This window comes from Aquarana catesbeiana, linkage group LG01, assembly GCF_042186555.1.
Source record: "Aquarana catesbeiana isolate 2022-GZ linkage group LG01, ASM4218655v1, whole genome shotgun sequence".
Classification (NCBI taxonomy): domain Eukaryota; kingdom Metazoa; phylum Chordata; class Amphibia; order Anura; family Ranidae; genus Aquarana; species Aquarana catesbeiana.
Genome location: NC_133324.1, coordinates 728,872,460 through 728,886,679, shown reverse-complemented (window position 1 = coordinate 728,886,679; position 14,220 = coordinate 728,872,460).

Genomic DNA, 14,220 nt, shown 5'->3' with positions numbered 1-14,220 from the left:
GTATATAGCTGTTCAGGGACTGTAGGTATATGTACCTACGGTCAGGTAGGTGTTTCTATATTTTTGTAGTGTGCTGTCCAGTTACTGTAGGTAGGTGTCCATAGGATTGAGGTGACACCAGCTGGTCGGTCTCCATTCTTCAGGCCTGGGATGGGACATTGTAGGTTCTCACTCATCTGCAGCAGGAGGCAGAGCAGAGCCGCTCCCAGGCAGTTCTCTTCCTCCCCAATGTCAGTCGCATAAAAATGACTGAGCGATGCAAAGTCCCTGCCGCTCTCCTCTCCTTCTCTCTGCTGGGCAGGGCGATCTCAAGTGTGGCACCTAGAAGGGGCGGCCGTGGAGTCCAGGTGAAGAGGTGACCGCCGGGTGACATCACCGGAGTATCAGCGGCTGAAGCTTGTTCACCGAGAGAGGAGCTTGCATATGAGACTCTCAGAGGTTCAGTGTGAGGTGCAGTCCACACCCTTGTAGCAATGCCACTGGTAGTACAGTGTCCCTTTGGCCTGGGGGTAGGTCCCCCCCCCCCGTAAAATGCCGCCCAAGGCAAAGCCTCTCGGCATATATGCTCCTGCTCCTGGTACCAGCAACAGTGACATAGCACAACCCCTGGCAAAGTGCTTTCCTGAGAAGGGTGTTGTATTGTATTTGAGAGGAGGAGATAAGTTTTGAGAAGCAGTAGAAGAGAATTTGTCATTGTGTGTGTGTGTTAATAGATTCAATAAACAAACGACTTTCAGAATTACGATTCGTTATCAAAAATATCATTGTTTGTGTGTGTGTTAATAGATTCAATAAACAAACGACTTTCAGAATTACGATTCGTTATCAAAAATATATATACATAAATAACAAATTTCCTGAGAATGAAACAATTAAACAATAAAATTAATCGATTTGTTATAATGAATATAATGAATACTCTACAGAAATAACAAATTATCCAAAAACGAATTAACGTAACATAACGAATATAACAGAACAAAATTATGTATTTTGCGAATGAAAATGAAACAAAATAACATTTTCCACCATGCACAAGTTCACAGTTAACCCCACTAATGATGAGTCTTCCGGGGTGGTTGTTCTTTGTTTTTGTGCATTTTTGTAAATTGATAAATAACTAGAATTTTAAGAACTCTAGGGTACAAATATTTGGCCTCTTTTTTGTCGAGTATCTTCTTTTTTCTCCTTTTTTGAATCTATTAATTTAATGTATGTTTTAATTTAGATGTGGGATCCCCCGCTAGTTTCTTGTAAGTGCTTGTGTCCCCCAAGATCCTCTGCATCTCAGCCTCAAACTCTATCTCCTTTAACTGCTTAAGGACCAGTCGCCGCATTTATACCGCGGCAGGTTGGCTCCCCTGCGCGAATCACTGTCATTGTATGGCGGCTCGCGCAGTTGCGGGCGGGAGCGCGCCTCCGGCATCGCGCTCTTGCACCCGCTGCAGACTGCGGGAGCATGCCCGCGGGTCGGGTGGACTCATTGTCCGCCGGCGGCCCGCGATCACCTAATACAGGGGCAGAAAGGGGATCTGCCTTTGTAAACAAGGCGGATCCCCATTCTGACAGGGGACATGTCAGAGATCTACTATTCCCAGTGATCGGTAACAGTGATCTCTACCATCTCCCAGGCAGTCCATCCCCCCACAGCTAGAACACACCTAGGGAACCATAAGGCCATGTCAGAGCCTGAGAGGGAGCATCCCCTGGATGCACATCACAGCATTGACACAAGCCGTCAAGGACCTGCAAGAGGGGTACACTCATAATTAATAGAGAATCTTGCAAGCTACCAATCTAATAAACTAAGAGTTTAAACAAACATCCCTCATGTGTGAGGAAATGTCTTAATTTCTTTCAGCTGCTAGCACCAGACATACTCCCATAAACTGTGTTGGAATAAATAAAATAAACTTGTGCCACGCAGAGTGTACCTCTGTATAAATACTATTAACAAATGTGCCAATGCGTAAAGTGCAGATGCCAGTGATATAAATCAAAATTAAGTGACAATAAATATACTGAAATGTGTGTTACCACTATATATAAAAGTGTCTCTACTGGAAAACCTAAACAACCAATATGTTAGCAGAGTGCAAGTACTAAATCAAACAGGTACCTACGTACCTAAACATGCATGATTGAAAATATTGCGAATATTTCAAACATTAATTCACTTATATGATGATATAATGTCCTGTGCTCAAAAACAAAAAACACAATTTACAGTGCAAGTGCTAATTGACAAAACTTATATAATAATACATAAATATAAACCATAGACGAATGAGTGAATAAAACTGGTACAGATATCATAAATGATAATACAGTCCAAATAAATTTGATATAGTGTCTAGTGCTCCAAGACAAAATCCACAGTGACTTGTGACAGTACTTCACAGATGGAAATTTTCTGTGACTTTCAGTGATTCCACACACATGCCCCCCCCAAACCCCCCCCCCGTGTGTCTGCGCTCACCTCAAAGATTTTTGACAGCACACCTAAGTTTGGTCAAAATATGCAGTAGAACCAACACTGGGTTCAGGGTTAGTGGACTCTGTGGAACGCCAATCCCTTCACTGTGGATGTCCTCAGTGTGTACTGTATATGCAAAGAAAGGCTCAATAGTGTGATAACATTTAAACTCTGGTTTATTAAAACAATTTATAAATCATACTCACATCTTAGAGGTGCTACCAGCGCACCACTCTATGCATAGCATGGATAAACAAGCAATCCCAATCCGACTGGTGTATTGTTATGCCTCTAATCGCCTCACTGAGAGATCAACGTCTCAGCTGGCTTCTCCTTCATCCTAGCCCCTCCCCAGCGCATATTCGACACAGGGCTTGTCACGTGCCTTCATCATCTGATGCTGCCTCCAGAACCCAGAGTTCCTACGCCTGAGAGATTTTCTGGGGATCGTAGCAAATTCTGTGCATGCCTCAATGCACGTGCATTATATTTTGCACTACAACCTCGCACCTTATCCTTAGAGGTAACAAAGGTGGGTTCGTCATATCATTAGTTCAAGGCGAACCTCAAACCTGGGCTCACCAGCTGCTGGAAAAGAACAATACCAAGCTGTCGACGCTGACTCTTCTTTTTGACACTATGACACAACCTCATGATCCTCAGCGAGCCGCAACAGCAGAGGTGGCCCTTCACTCACTTCAGCAAGGCTGCAGGGCAGTGGAAGATTATGTGACAGAGTTTAGGCGCTGGAGTGCTGACACTTGCTGGAACGCCGCCGCCTTGCGTTACCAGTTCCGCCTGGGTCTGGCTGAACCCCTAAAAGATGAACTAGCTCATGTAGGGGTACCCAGCTCACTTGAAGGACTTATTAATCTCTCTATCCAGATTGACCGTCGGCTCAGGGAATGAAGGTGGGAAAGGTCCTCCCCATATGGATGTTGCCTAAAGCTCAGTCACCAGCAAACATAGCTTCAGCTGTTCCTGCCTCATCCACAGCTGAAAAATCTGAGCCAATGCAATTGGGGCTATTACGCACCTCTCTAAAGCCTGAAGAGCGTCAACGCCGCTGGCAGAACAACCTCTGGCTCTACTGCGGTGAAGCGGGGCACTATGTGAGGAACTGCCCAGCGAAGAGGCGTAAGTGTCTTAACATCTTACCTGTTAATCTGCCACCGGTGCTTTCTATTTCCACTCATGTTGCTCTCCCCATCTCGTTCCAGCTTCTGGGAAGAACCGTTCTAGTCTGCGCTATAATTGTTTCAGGAGCCTGTAGCTGCTTTATTGATCTGATTTTCACAACCCAACACCAAATACCTTTGCAGGCCAAGGCCCAGGGACTTTCTGTATATCTGGCCGATGGTTTCAGCATAAAATCTTGAACAGTCACTCAAGAGACTATGCTTTTGCCTTTGGACGCCATTTCATCCCCACTGTTTCCAGTCATTTTGTGTATACCCTGGCTCCAGGCACATAACCCCAGTATCGACTGGGTGACTGGCAAAGTGGACTTTCAATCCTCATACTGTCATGAACACTGGCTCCTAAGACCTTCAGCTCCCCCTTTGCCCTTACTATGCATAGACTCTGATGTTGAATTACGCCAAGTTGTCCCAGCAGATTATTATGACTTCTTGGATTTATTTAGCAAACGTGAAGCTGATCCACTTCCACCTCACAGGTCCTATCGCTGCCCGACTGAGTTGCTATCTTGGGCTGAGATTTCATTTGGAAGAATTTTTCCTTTATCTGAATGTGAACTGGAGACATTAAAAGAGTACATAGATGACAGTTTGAGCAAAGGCTTCATCCGTCCCGCTACTTCACCGGCAGGGGCAGGTATCTTTTTTGTAGAAAAGAAAGACCACTCTCTCTGGCCCTGTGTGGATTACCGTGAGCTGAATAAAATTATAGTGAAAAACCGGTGTTCCCTTCCATTAGTTCCAGAATTTTTCCAGAGACTTAGAATTGCAACAGTATTTACCAAGCTGGACTTACGGGGAGCTTATAACCTGATACTCATTTGAGAAGGATATGAGTGGAAGGCGGCCTTTCGCACCAGATTTGGGCACTATGAGTACACTATGAATGTAATGCACTGGCAACCTTCCAACACTTTGTTAATTATATTTTCAAGGATTTTCTGGACATTTTTGTTATAATTTATCTTGATGACATTCCGATTTTTTCTGTTTCTCTGGAGCTTCACCGAGGTCATGTAAAGAAGGTCCTCGGTCGGCTCTGGGTACATGGACTTTATGTTAAAGCTGAAAAGTGCGAGTTTGAACAGCAAAGCATTCAATTCTTGGGCCTAATCATCTCTACTGAAGGCATCGAAATGGACCCACAGAAAGTTTCTGCCATATTAGAGTGGACTGCACCATCAGACAAGAAAGGAGTCCAGCGCTTGTTGGATTCGCAAATTTCTATCGGAAATTTATTAAGGGTTTTTCTGCCATTAATGCCCCCATCACTTAATTAACCAAGCATTCGGTTCTGTTGGTCACCTGAAGCACAAGCTGCTTTTGAAACCCTAAAAGGACACTTTACATCAGCACCCATTCTGAGTAATCCAGATCCAGCGTTATCCTTTGTCTTGGAAGTAGACACATCTGAAAACGCAGTAGGGGCAGTCCTGTCACAACGCCAGGGCCCAAAGACTCTGTTACACCCAGTGGCATTTTTTCACGTAAAAATATCCCCTGCTGAGAGAACCTATGTTGGAGATCGTGAACTGCTCGCAATCAAATCTGTTATGGAAGAATGGAGGTAACTCCTGGAGGGGGTGGCACACCCCATCTTGATTTACATAGATCATGAGAATCTTGCGTATTTAAAGGCAGCCAGACGTTTGAAGCCACGTCAGGCCAGGTGGGCACTTTTTTCATGTTTCATATAACCTACAGGCCAGGATCAAAAAATGTCAAACCTGATGCATTGTCCCGAATGTTTGATGACCCCAAGGATCCACCTACTTCAGATACCATATCATCTGCAGGGAACATTTTTTTTTTCTTGAAAAAATTGTTTTTATTGGAAAAACACTTATAATATACAACAAACAGTAAGGGCCACTCACCACAGTACGCTGAGCCGTCCCAAAAAAAAAAAAGTGCATTGCATTAAGACACCAGTATGAACATTGCCCGCGAAGCTTGTCAACTCAACCTACACCACTCCCTCAACCCCTCATTACATACTTTAACCAAAATATAAGGACCACCTGCTCTGTCAAGAGGCTATAAGATACTAAACCCACCATACTTTTAGCACAGGAGGACTGCGTACCCACTCCTTCAGAGGTAATGAGATGCATATCGTAACCGCTAATAAGAGAGAAAGGATGACTTCAAACAATGGTGAAATTTAATCTGTTACAGTGAGAGGTGAGGCCGTTCATCCCCCCCAGATCTTATCAAATTTAAGAAGCGCCCCCCTGTTCAAATATGTGGCTTTGTAAAAGGGCAGATTCTTATTCACTGAAGCCTTCCAGGACGCTATGGACGGGGACATGGTGCTCTTCCAAGACAAAACTATGCATTTCCTAGTATGAAAAAATAATAAAGTGAGTAGGGTTCATATAGCCGTAGTAGGGGCCAGGTCATCTACCAACCCGAGCAGGCAGTGTTTTACAGAGGGATTTAAAGGGATAGTGGTCACCTCCTGCACGCACTGCAAAACCGCCCTCCAATAGTTCTGTATACCCGGACAATCCCATCAGTTATGTATGACGTCAGCTCCATTTGCGGAACATCGCCAGCAAGCAGAGGCGACTGAATTAAAAATTCTGGCTATCTTTGCTGGGGTCAGGTATACCCGATGCAGAAATTTATAGTGGATCAGCTGGTCATGGGCTGGGATTAGCCTGGTAAAGGGTGCATCCCAGACATCCTCCCAGTCTTCCGCATCCAGATCAGGAACCACCAACTCCCACTTCGATTTACACACCTTTAACAAGCGATTAGTCTCAGGGAAGAGGAATTTATAAATGTTAGTTTTTAAAGGTCATCATCCCTCAACATGGATATGATGGCAGACTCCGAAAAGGGAGCAGTGACTTGTTTAAATTGCTTCTGGTATGCATGTCTTAACTGTATATAAGGGAAAAAATGGGTGTTTGGCAAGTGGTAGAGAGATTTCAGCTTGTCAAAGGTTTTAAGTTGCCCATCTGTGGAGACATCACCAAGCTTTTTAATCCCAAATTTGGTCCAGACCACTGGAACTTCAAAAGCAAAAAATTGGGGCAGATTGGGATTCCTCCACAGAGGGGCATGAGGCGAAGGCTGAAAGGGGCCTCCAAATTCTTCACTCTGAGAAACTATCCAGGTGCGGAGAACTGACCTCATTGACGTGGTTAAATCATAGGGTGATCTGGGTCCTTGAAAAACCAAATGGGCCAGTGCTTCATAGGAACCCACCACCACTGCCTCTAGGGCAACTGCAGCATCATCATACAGGCCAGTGAGCCACATATTAACCATCACCAACTGTCCTGCCAGAAAATATTTGTAAAAATTTGGCATGGCTAGGCCCCTCCTCCTTCCAGGGCTGTTAAACACCCCAAGTTTCAGTCTAGCTACCCGCCCTTGCCATAATAATTCAGACACCAAACCATGAATTGATCTAAAGACTGATTTGGGGATCCATACGGGCAAGTTTCTTAATGTATATAACAATAATGGCAACCATTTCATTTTAATTAGGTTCACTCTTCCTATCAAGGAGAGAGGCTAATTCCGCCAGATGCCAATTTTTTGCTTAAAAATTGATATAACAGGCGCCACGTTCAGCCGGAAATAGTCCAAAACTGAGTTAGGTATGGTGAGTCCCAAATACTTGACTGTAGTCACCTTCTGAAGAGGTGTGGAGGTGAAGGTAGCTTGTCATACATCCATGCCCAGGGGGAGAATTGTGGATTTGTGCCACATTACATGCAGCCCAGAGAAGGTAGAGACATGATCTAAAATGAACAAGGCCTGGGGCAGACACATGGCGGGGTCGTCTAAAAATAGAACCACATCGTCGGCGTATAGAGCCATCTTCTCTACTAAATTGCCCACTGTAATACCTTTTACTAGAGTGGAGGCACGCAAGGCCACAGCTATCGGCTCCATCATAAGGTCAAATGGCCCGGGTAGCAACCCTGCCTAGTCCCACGGCCAACCGGGAAAGACTCTGACAACCTACCATTCAGTTTGATAACGGCCGTAGGATGATCATATAACACCTCACCAAAGCCCAAGTGTTGTAAAACTGCCTGCATGTATTGCCAATCGACTGAATTGAATGCCTTTTGTAAATCTAGGAAAACCAACGCTCATTCCTCCAGGCCGTCTGGATGCAGTTCAACATGAGTAAATACTCTACGGGATCTATATCAGTGGCCTTATGGGGCATAAAGCCGGTCTGGTCAGGGGAAACTAAATAATAGAGCACTTTAGTGAGTCTGGAAACTAGCATTTTAGTAAGAAGCACATAGAAGAGGGTCTTTGTCCGGTTTAGCGAGTAACACTACATTGGCCTCATAGAAGGACGAGGGAAAGGAATTTGTACTAAGACATTTATTGTATAAGGTTAGCAAATGCGGCGACAATAGCTCCGCATAGTACTTGTACCATTCCACAGGAAACCCCTCAGGGCCAGGAGACTTACCATTGGGAAAGGAGCCAATAGCGGAAGCAACCTCCTCCCCAGTGAAAGGCATATCTAGCAATAAGCTTGTGTCATCAGGTAGGACAGCCAGATTCAACACCCCCAAAAAAGTGAATAAAGTGACTTATAAAAATCAGCTGAGGATCTCCGAGGATCTCAAAACACCATATACACAGGGCACCACAGTTGGCATATAGGTGTCAGCAGTCAACATTGCCAACAATTTTCCATTCTTATCTCCAGCATCAAACAGGGTTTCAGCCTGCTTACGAGCCATACAATGTGTTTGGTTGCAATAATGGAGGTTTAACTCCCTTCACGCCTACTGGAGTGATCACAAGGTCTCAGGAGTAGGAGCAGTCGCATGATCAGCTGCACAAGTGAGTTCCACATCCTGCAACCTCTGAGTGTCACTATTTTGCGACATTCTGGCTGCCTTTATGGCTGAAATATATTCACCCCTAATGACCGCCTTAAAAGAATCCCACACCATCTGAGGGGTTGAGGAGTCTATATTGGCTGGCCAAAAGGTGGCAATTTGTGTTGTTATCATTAGTTCCACCGTGGGCTCCGTCACCCAGCTTGGCTGCAACCACCAAGAATGGGCACCCACAGTGGAAGGTAGGCTCAAGATGACCTGCAGCGGGGTATGGTCTGAGATCCCCCCAGCAAGATATGTAACATTTGATACCCAGGACAGCAGGTGAGGGTTAGCAAAGGCCATATCTAGTCTCGAAGATGAATGAAATACATCAGACAAGTACGAATACTGCCGAATAGCCAGATGTTTCCATCTCCATAATTCACTAAGCCCAGCTGCCTCTGTCCAGACTGCAAGATCAGGATTATGTGCCCTGGATGGGTTAGACGTGTCCAGTGAATAGTCAAGTATGCTATTAAAATCCCCCATAATAAGAATTTTCAGAGGCAAGAGGGAAGCAAGCTTGTCAATTATGGAGTACAGCACTGCAGCCTGAAAAGGTGGCGTCACAAATACATTGACAAATGTAAATTTCAAGGAATCTATTTCTAGAACCACAGCTATATATCTCCCGGCAGGATCAGAGAATACTTGGCTTACAGTACAATGCAGGTTTTTGTGCAGAATAATAGAGACCCCCCTAGCATATGTGGAAAAGGTGGCGTGGAAGGCACATTGAAACCAGTTCCTTCTCAAAGATAAAATCCTATTTCCCATAAGGTGGGTCTCCTGCAACAGCAGCACATGTGGATTGTGGGTCTTTATATATTGTAGAACTGTGGCTCTTTTAAACTTTGAGTTTAATCCCCGTTCATTCCAGAAGATAATGCGTAAGTTATTGGTCATATTGCAATGCAGGGGTAGTTCAGGATGACTAAGGAGTGAGGTATATCAAGGAAGTCATGTGATCCAGTGACAGCAGCACAGGCAATGAAGACTGAGACTTGAGCCCCACCAAGTGGTGGGGCTCAAGCAAGGGGTCTCAGCGGGGGGCATTGATAGTTTCAAGAAACTATTAGATAAGCACCTGAATGACCACAACATACAAGGATATACAATGTAATACTGACATATAATCACACACAGGCTGAAATTGATGGACTTGTATCTTTTTTCAGCCTCACCTACTATGTAACTATGTAAGTGGCATAATAAAAAATTGCACTTTGAAACAAAAAAAGGGGGAAAAAGAACAATTTCAGAAACAGACCCTTGAAGAAAAAACATCCCTGCTTCCTGACCAACAAACAGTAACCAGTCAACAGTCAGAGAAGCTTTATCGCCCAAAACTAATCAGAGCTGTTGCTAAAAACAGGTACGTGGCACCAACCAACCGTTTTTTTGTTTTTTAAACAACAGTACAGGTGTCCCCAGAGTAAGGAGGTGGTCCATAAGGATGATGCATTAGGAGTAGAGCTCACCAAACCTGAGGAAACTGCACCGGCATCCATTTTGTGGTAATGCAGCATGCCCAGGATCAAGGAAGGGACTCCAGCCAGTCCATGGCCATGACAGGTGTTCAAAGTATTGAATAGACCCATTATGCTGGACTCTCATCTTGCTGGGATACAACATACTGTACTTGAGGCCCTTTTCCCGCAGCTTCTTTCTCACCTCCACAAAAGATCTCCTGTGCTTCTGTAGTCATGGCGAGAAAACAGGGAAGAGGTGCAGCAGTGCGTTGTCATACCGGATGGTTTGTTGTCTCCGTGCCTCAGCCAGGATGAGATCTCTGTCCCGAAAATTAAGGAAGCAAACAAGGAACGCGCGGGCAGGAGCGCCAGGGATTCTAGCACCAGTCGGGACTCTATGCGCCCTTTCCACTTGATAGACAGGCGAGACCCTCTGCAGGTTTAATACTTGCTTGAAGAGAGATTTTGCAAAGGTGGCAGGATTATCTCCTTCTGCGCCCTCCGGCAACCCCACTACCAGCATATTTCTGCGCAGTCTATTTTCTGCGTCGTCTGACCATGCCATCAAGTATCTATTCTGATCATGAGAGAGGTTTTACTTGCCTCTATGGCCATAAGAATAGCCGCTGTCGCCGGATCCTAGGACACATTTGCAGCTGGAAATGGCCCTGGGCTAGCAGCAGGCTTGGGCTCCATGATCCCCCAGCTCCGCTCCTCTGTCTGCACTGCTACAGTGGATCGGCGCCCCGATGCCCGCTGGCGTTCTGCTTCTTCCCAGCTTCCTGAACCAGTGGTCATTAATGGCGAAGAGGAATATGAAGTAGAGACAATTTTAGATTATAGGAAAAGAAGGAATCAGCTCCAATATCTGATCAAATGGAAGGGCTACGGACCTGAGGAAAACTTGTGGGAACCAGGATCGTTTATGCCCAGGAACTAATTCAGGCTTTCCGCTGCAGGTACCCTAAGAAATTCACCAAGTTGGGCATCCTGAGGCTGCCCATAAGGGGGGGCAGTGTCAGGAAAGGACAAATATGCCTAGGCACATAGTTATGAGCAGAAGGAGAATTCCTGTTAGCCAAATCCATAGACAGAGAAATCCTATTAGCCAAATCCATAGACGGAGAAACACTATTAGCCAAACCCATGGACAGAGAATCCCCGCTAGCCATACGCGCATCTGCTGCACTAATACTTTGCCTTATGGTCTACAGCGTTCTGCTACCTGCTACCTGTTCCTTGTGTTTGGTCATCTGTTGCCGTTCTGATCCGTCTGACCACGCTTATACTCTACCTGAACTGACCTCTGGCTTGCTCTTTGACCACGTCTCTGCTTAACCCTCTGTCTGCCTGTTTGTCGTTGCTTCAGCCTGAATCTGACTACTACTGCTGCCTACTGCTCTGTTCCTGAAGTGCCTGCAAGTGACTGACCCGGCTTGACTGACCCTGCTCTGTGTCCAGCCACTGGTGACTTCCATGCTGCTCTCTGTCTTGCATCTGTAATGCATGCACCTGAGAGGGCTGTGTCCACTCCCACCACTGACGAGACTGACCACACCCCATCCCATCCCACCCCGCCTAATTACAATACTAGTAACCTAGCAGCAGGCTCCGCCTCAACAGTGAAGGAAGCAGAGCGAGTGCAGGATCACCTTTGGGGAGGGAGGGAGGGAGGAACACGGAGAGGAGGAGACAGGCGGTAGCTTCTTGTGTATGTGTTATTCTCTATTGCGGGCGCCGCACGGCCAGCGCTGCCTGCTGTGCTAAGTCTAACAGTTTAATTCATTAAGCTGCTGTACGGCGGGCCCCTTGGGATGTTGTTGTTGCCTGTACCTCCCCTGTTGGTGGCCCTGGTCACCTGCCACCAGATGCAGCATGTCACTTGCCACCGTCACCTGCCACCAGATGCAGAGTGTCACTTGCGACCAGATGCTGCATGTCACTTGCCACTGAACCAGCCACCAGGTGCTACATGTCACTTGCCAATATCACATGCCACCAGATGCTGTGTGTCACTTGCTACTGTCACCTACCACCAGATGTTGCATGTCACTTGCCAATGTATCCTGCCACATGAGGCTGCAACTTACTTGGCACTGTTGCCTGTCACCAGATGCAGTGTGCCACTTTCCCCTGTTGCCTAGAAGGGGGGGATTGGGAAGTTGGGACTTTAAATGAAGCCATGGCTGGGTAAAGCCATGTGCCTCCATCCCTGTCAATTGTGACAAAAAACAAACAACGATGCAGCAAAAGGCAGCAAGGTGTACACAAGAAGGGTGGAACTTTGTATGAAGCTCACGATGACAAAATGAACAGTATGGTGGGAGATAATTTTTTTTTAATAATGCATGAAAACATGTTTGACATACATAGAATTGCACATACATAGAAATGCACCCATGACAAGGCACCAAATTCTAAACCGGCAAAGACTGGTAATAACATGTCTACAATCATATATATTAATGATAAAATTAAGGGGTCCACCAATATTCATAAAAGGTATATATGTTAGAAAGATAACAACTGCACAGTCAATAGTTTTTAGACCCCCTATCAAGGTAAAATAAAAATTTCAACACATATCATAATTGATGTGTAAATTGTTCACGATATCTAGTAGCTCGACGCGTTTCGCGGCTTAAAACTGCTCTTCAGGAGCAGACATGTGAATTATCTGCAATAGAGGAATAATTAACATAAGTGTGCTATGTCAAGGTAGGAGGAATATTGGTAAAAATCCCCCTAGGAAACCCATATAGGACAAGCAAACTTACGGATATGTATGCACTGGACGGCATGAAGTCAAGGTCAGCAAGCCAGCTGAAAGCATCGGTAAAGGGAGCCAAGAGGGCGCGCCCAAGGGCGGCACCCACCACAGGCAACGGTCCCGGCAGATCAGGGCTCCCCCGGGCTCACCTGGTAAAGGGAAATTGAATTGTAATGGGTAAGTGAACTGAAACAATTTTGGGGCAATATGAGGAAAGAAATTGTGTAAATATCATGAGTAAAAAGGTGAGGGTGGACTGGTGGGAAAAGTAATAAGTGATAGAGTGAAAAGATGGATGGTGGTCAACCAGGAGTGAAGGTGAAAGACCACCGTAAAGGATCATCACCAAGACACCCGGTATAAGGGAGGAGAAGTGGGGTGATAAATAAAGTTGTGAGGTGTTCCTGTGTGAGAGGGAAAGAGGGGACCAGTCCAACCATGGTAGTGAAGCCAATCAGAGGGGCCAAAGAATCCCGGACCACGCCAGGTCCGCTGCCCGTACGTCACACCACACAAGTACAGAGGGGAGGGTGCCCGGACGGCGACGTCCAGGCAGGATTGCCCAGCGATGACACAGCTCCTCCCACCACTCGCGCAGTTGGACAGCATAACGCCGGAAGGACCGCGTCATTAGGACACCACACATCCGACGCGCACGTGTGACGTCGATATATAGTGAGCACCCATGACAAGGCTCCAAATTCTCATGATATTTACACAATTTCTTTCCTCACATTGCCCCAACATTGTTTCAGTTCACTCACCCATTACAATTCGATTCCCTTTTACTAGGTGAGCCCGGGAGCCCTGATCTGCCGGGACCGTTGCCTGTGGTGGGTGCCGCCCTTGGGCGCGCCCTCTCAGCTCCCTTTACCGATGCTTTCGGCTGGCTTGCTGGCCTTGACTTCATGCAGTCCAGTGTATACATATCCATAAGTTTGCTTGTCCTATATGGGTTTCCTGGGGGGGATTTTTACCAATATTCCTCCTACCCTGACATAGCACACTTACGCTAATTATTCCTCTATTGCAGATAATTCACATGTCTGCTCCTGAAGAGCGGTTTTAAGCCGTGAAACGCGTCGAGCTACTAGATATCGTGAACAATGTACACATCAATTATGATATGTGTTGACATTTTTATTTTACCTTGATAGGGAGTCTAAGAACTATTGACTGTGCAGTTGTTATCTTTCTAACATATATACCTTTTATGAATTTTGGTGGACCCCTTAATTTTATCATTAATATATATGATTGTAGACATGTTATTACCAGTCTTTGCTGGTTTAGAATTTGGCGCCTTGTCATGGGTGCATTTCTATGTGCAATTCTATATATGTCAAACATGTTTTCATGCATTATTAAACAATTTTTATCTTCCACCATACTGTTCATTTTGTTATCATGAGCTTCATACAAAGTCCCACCC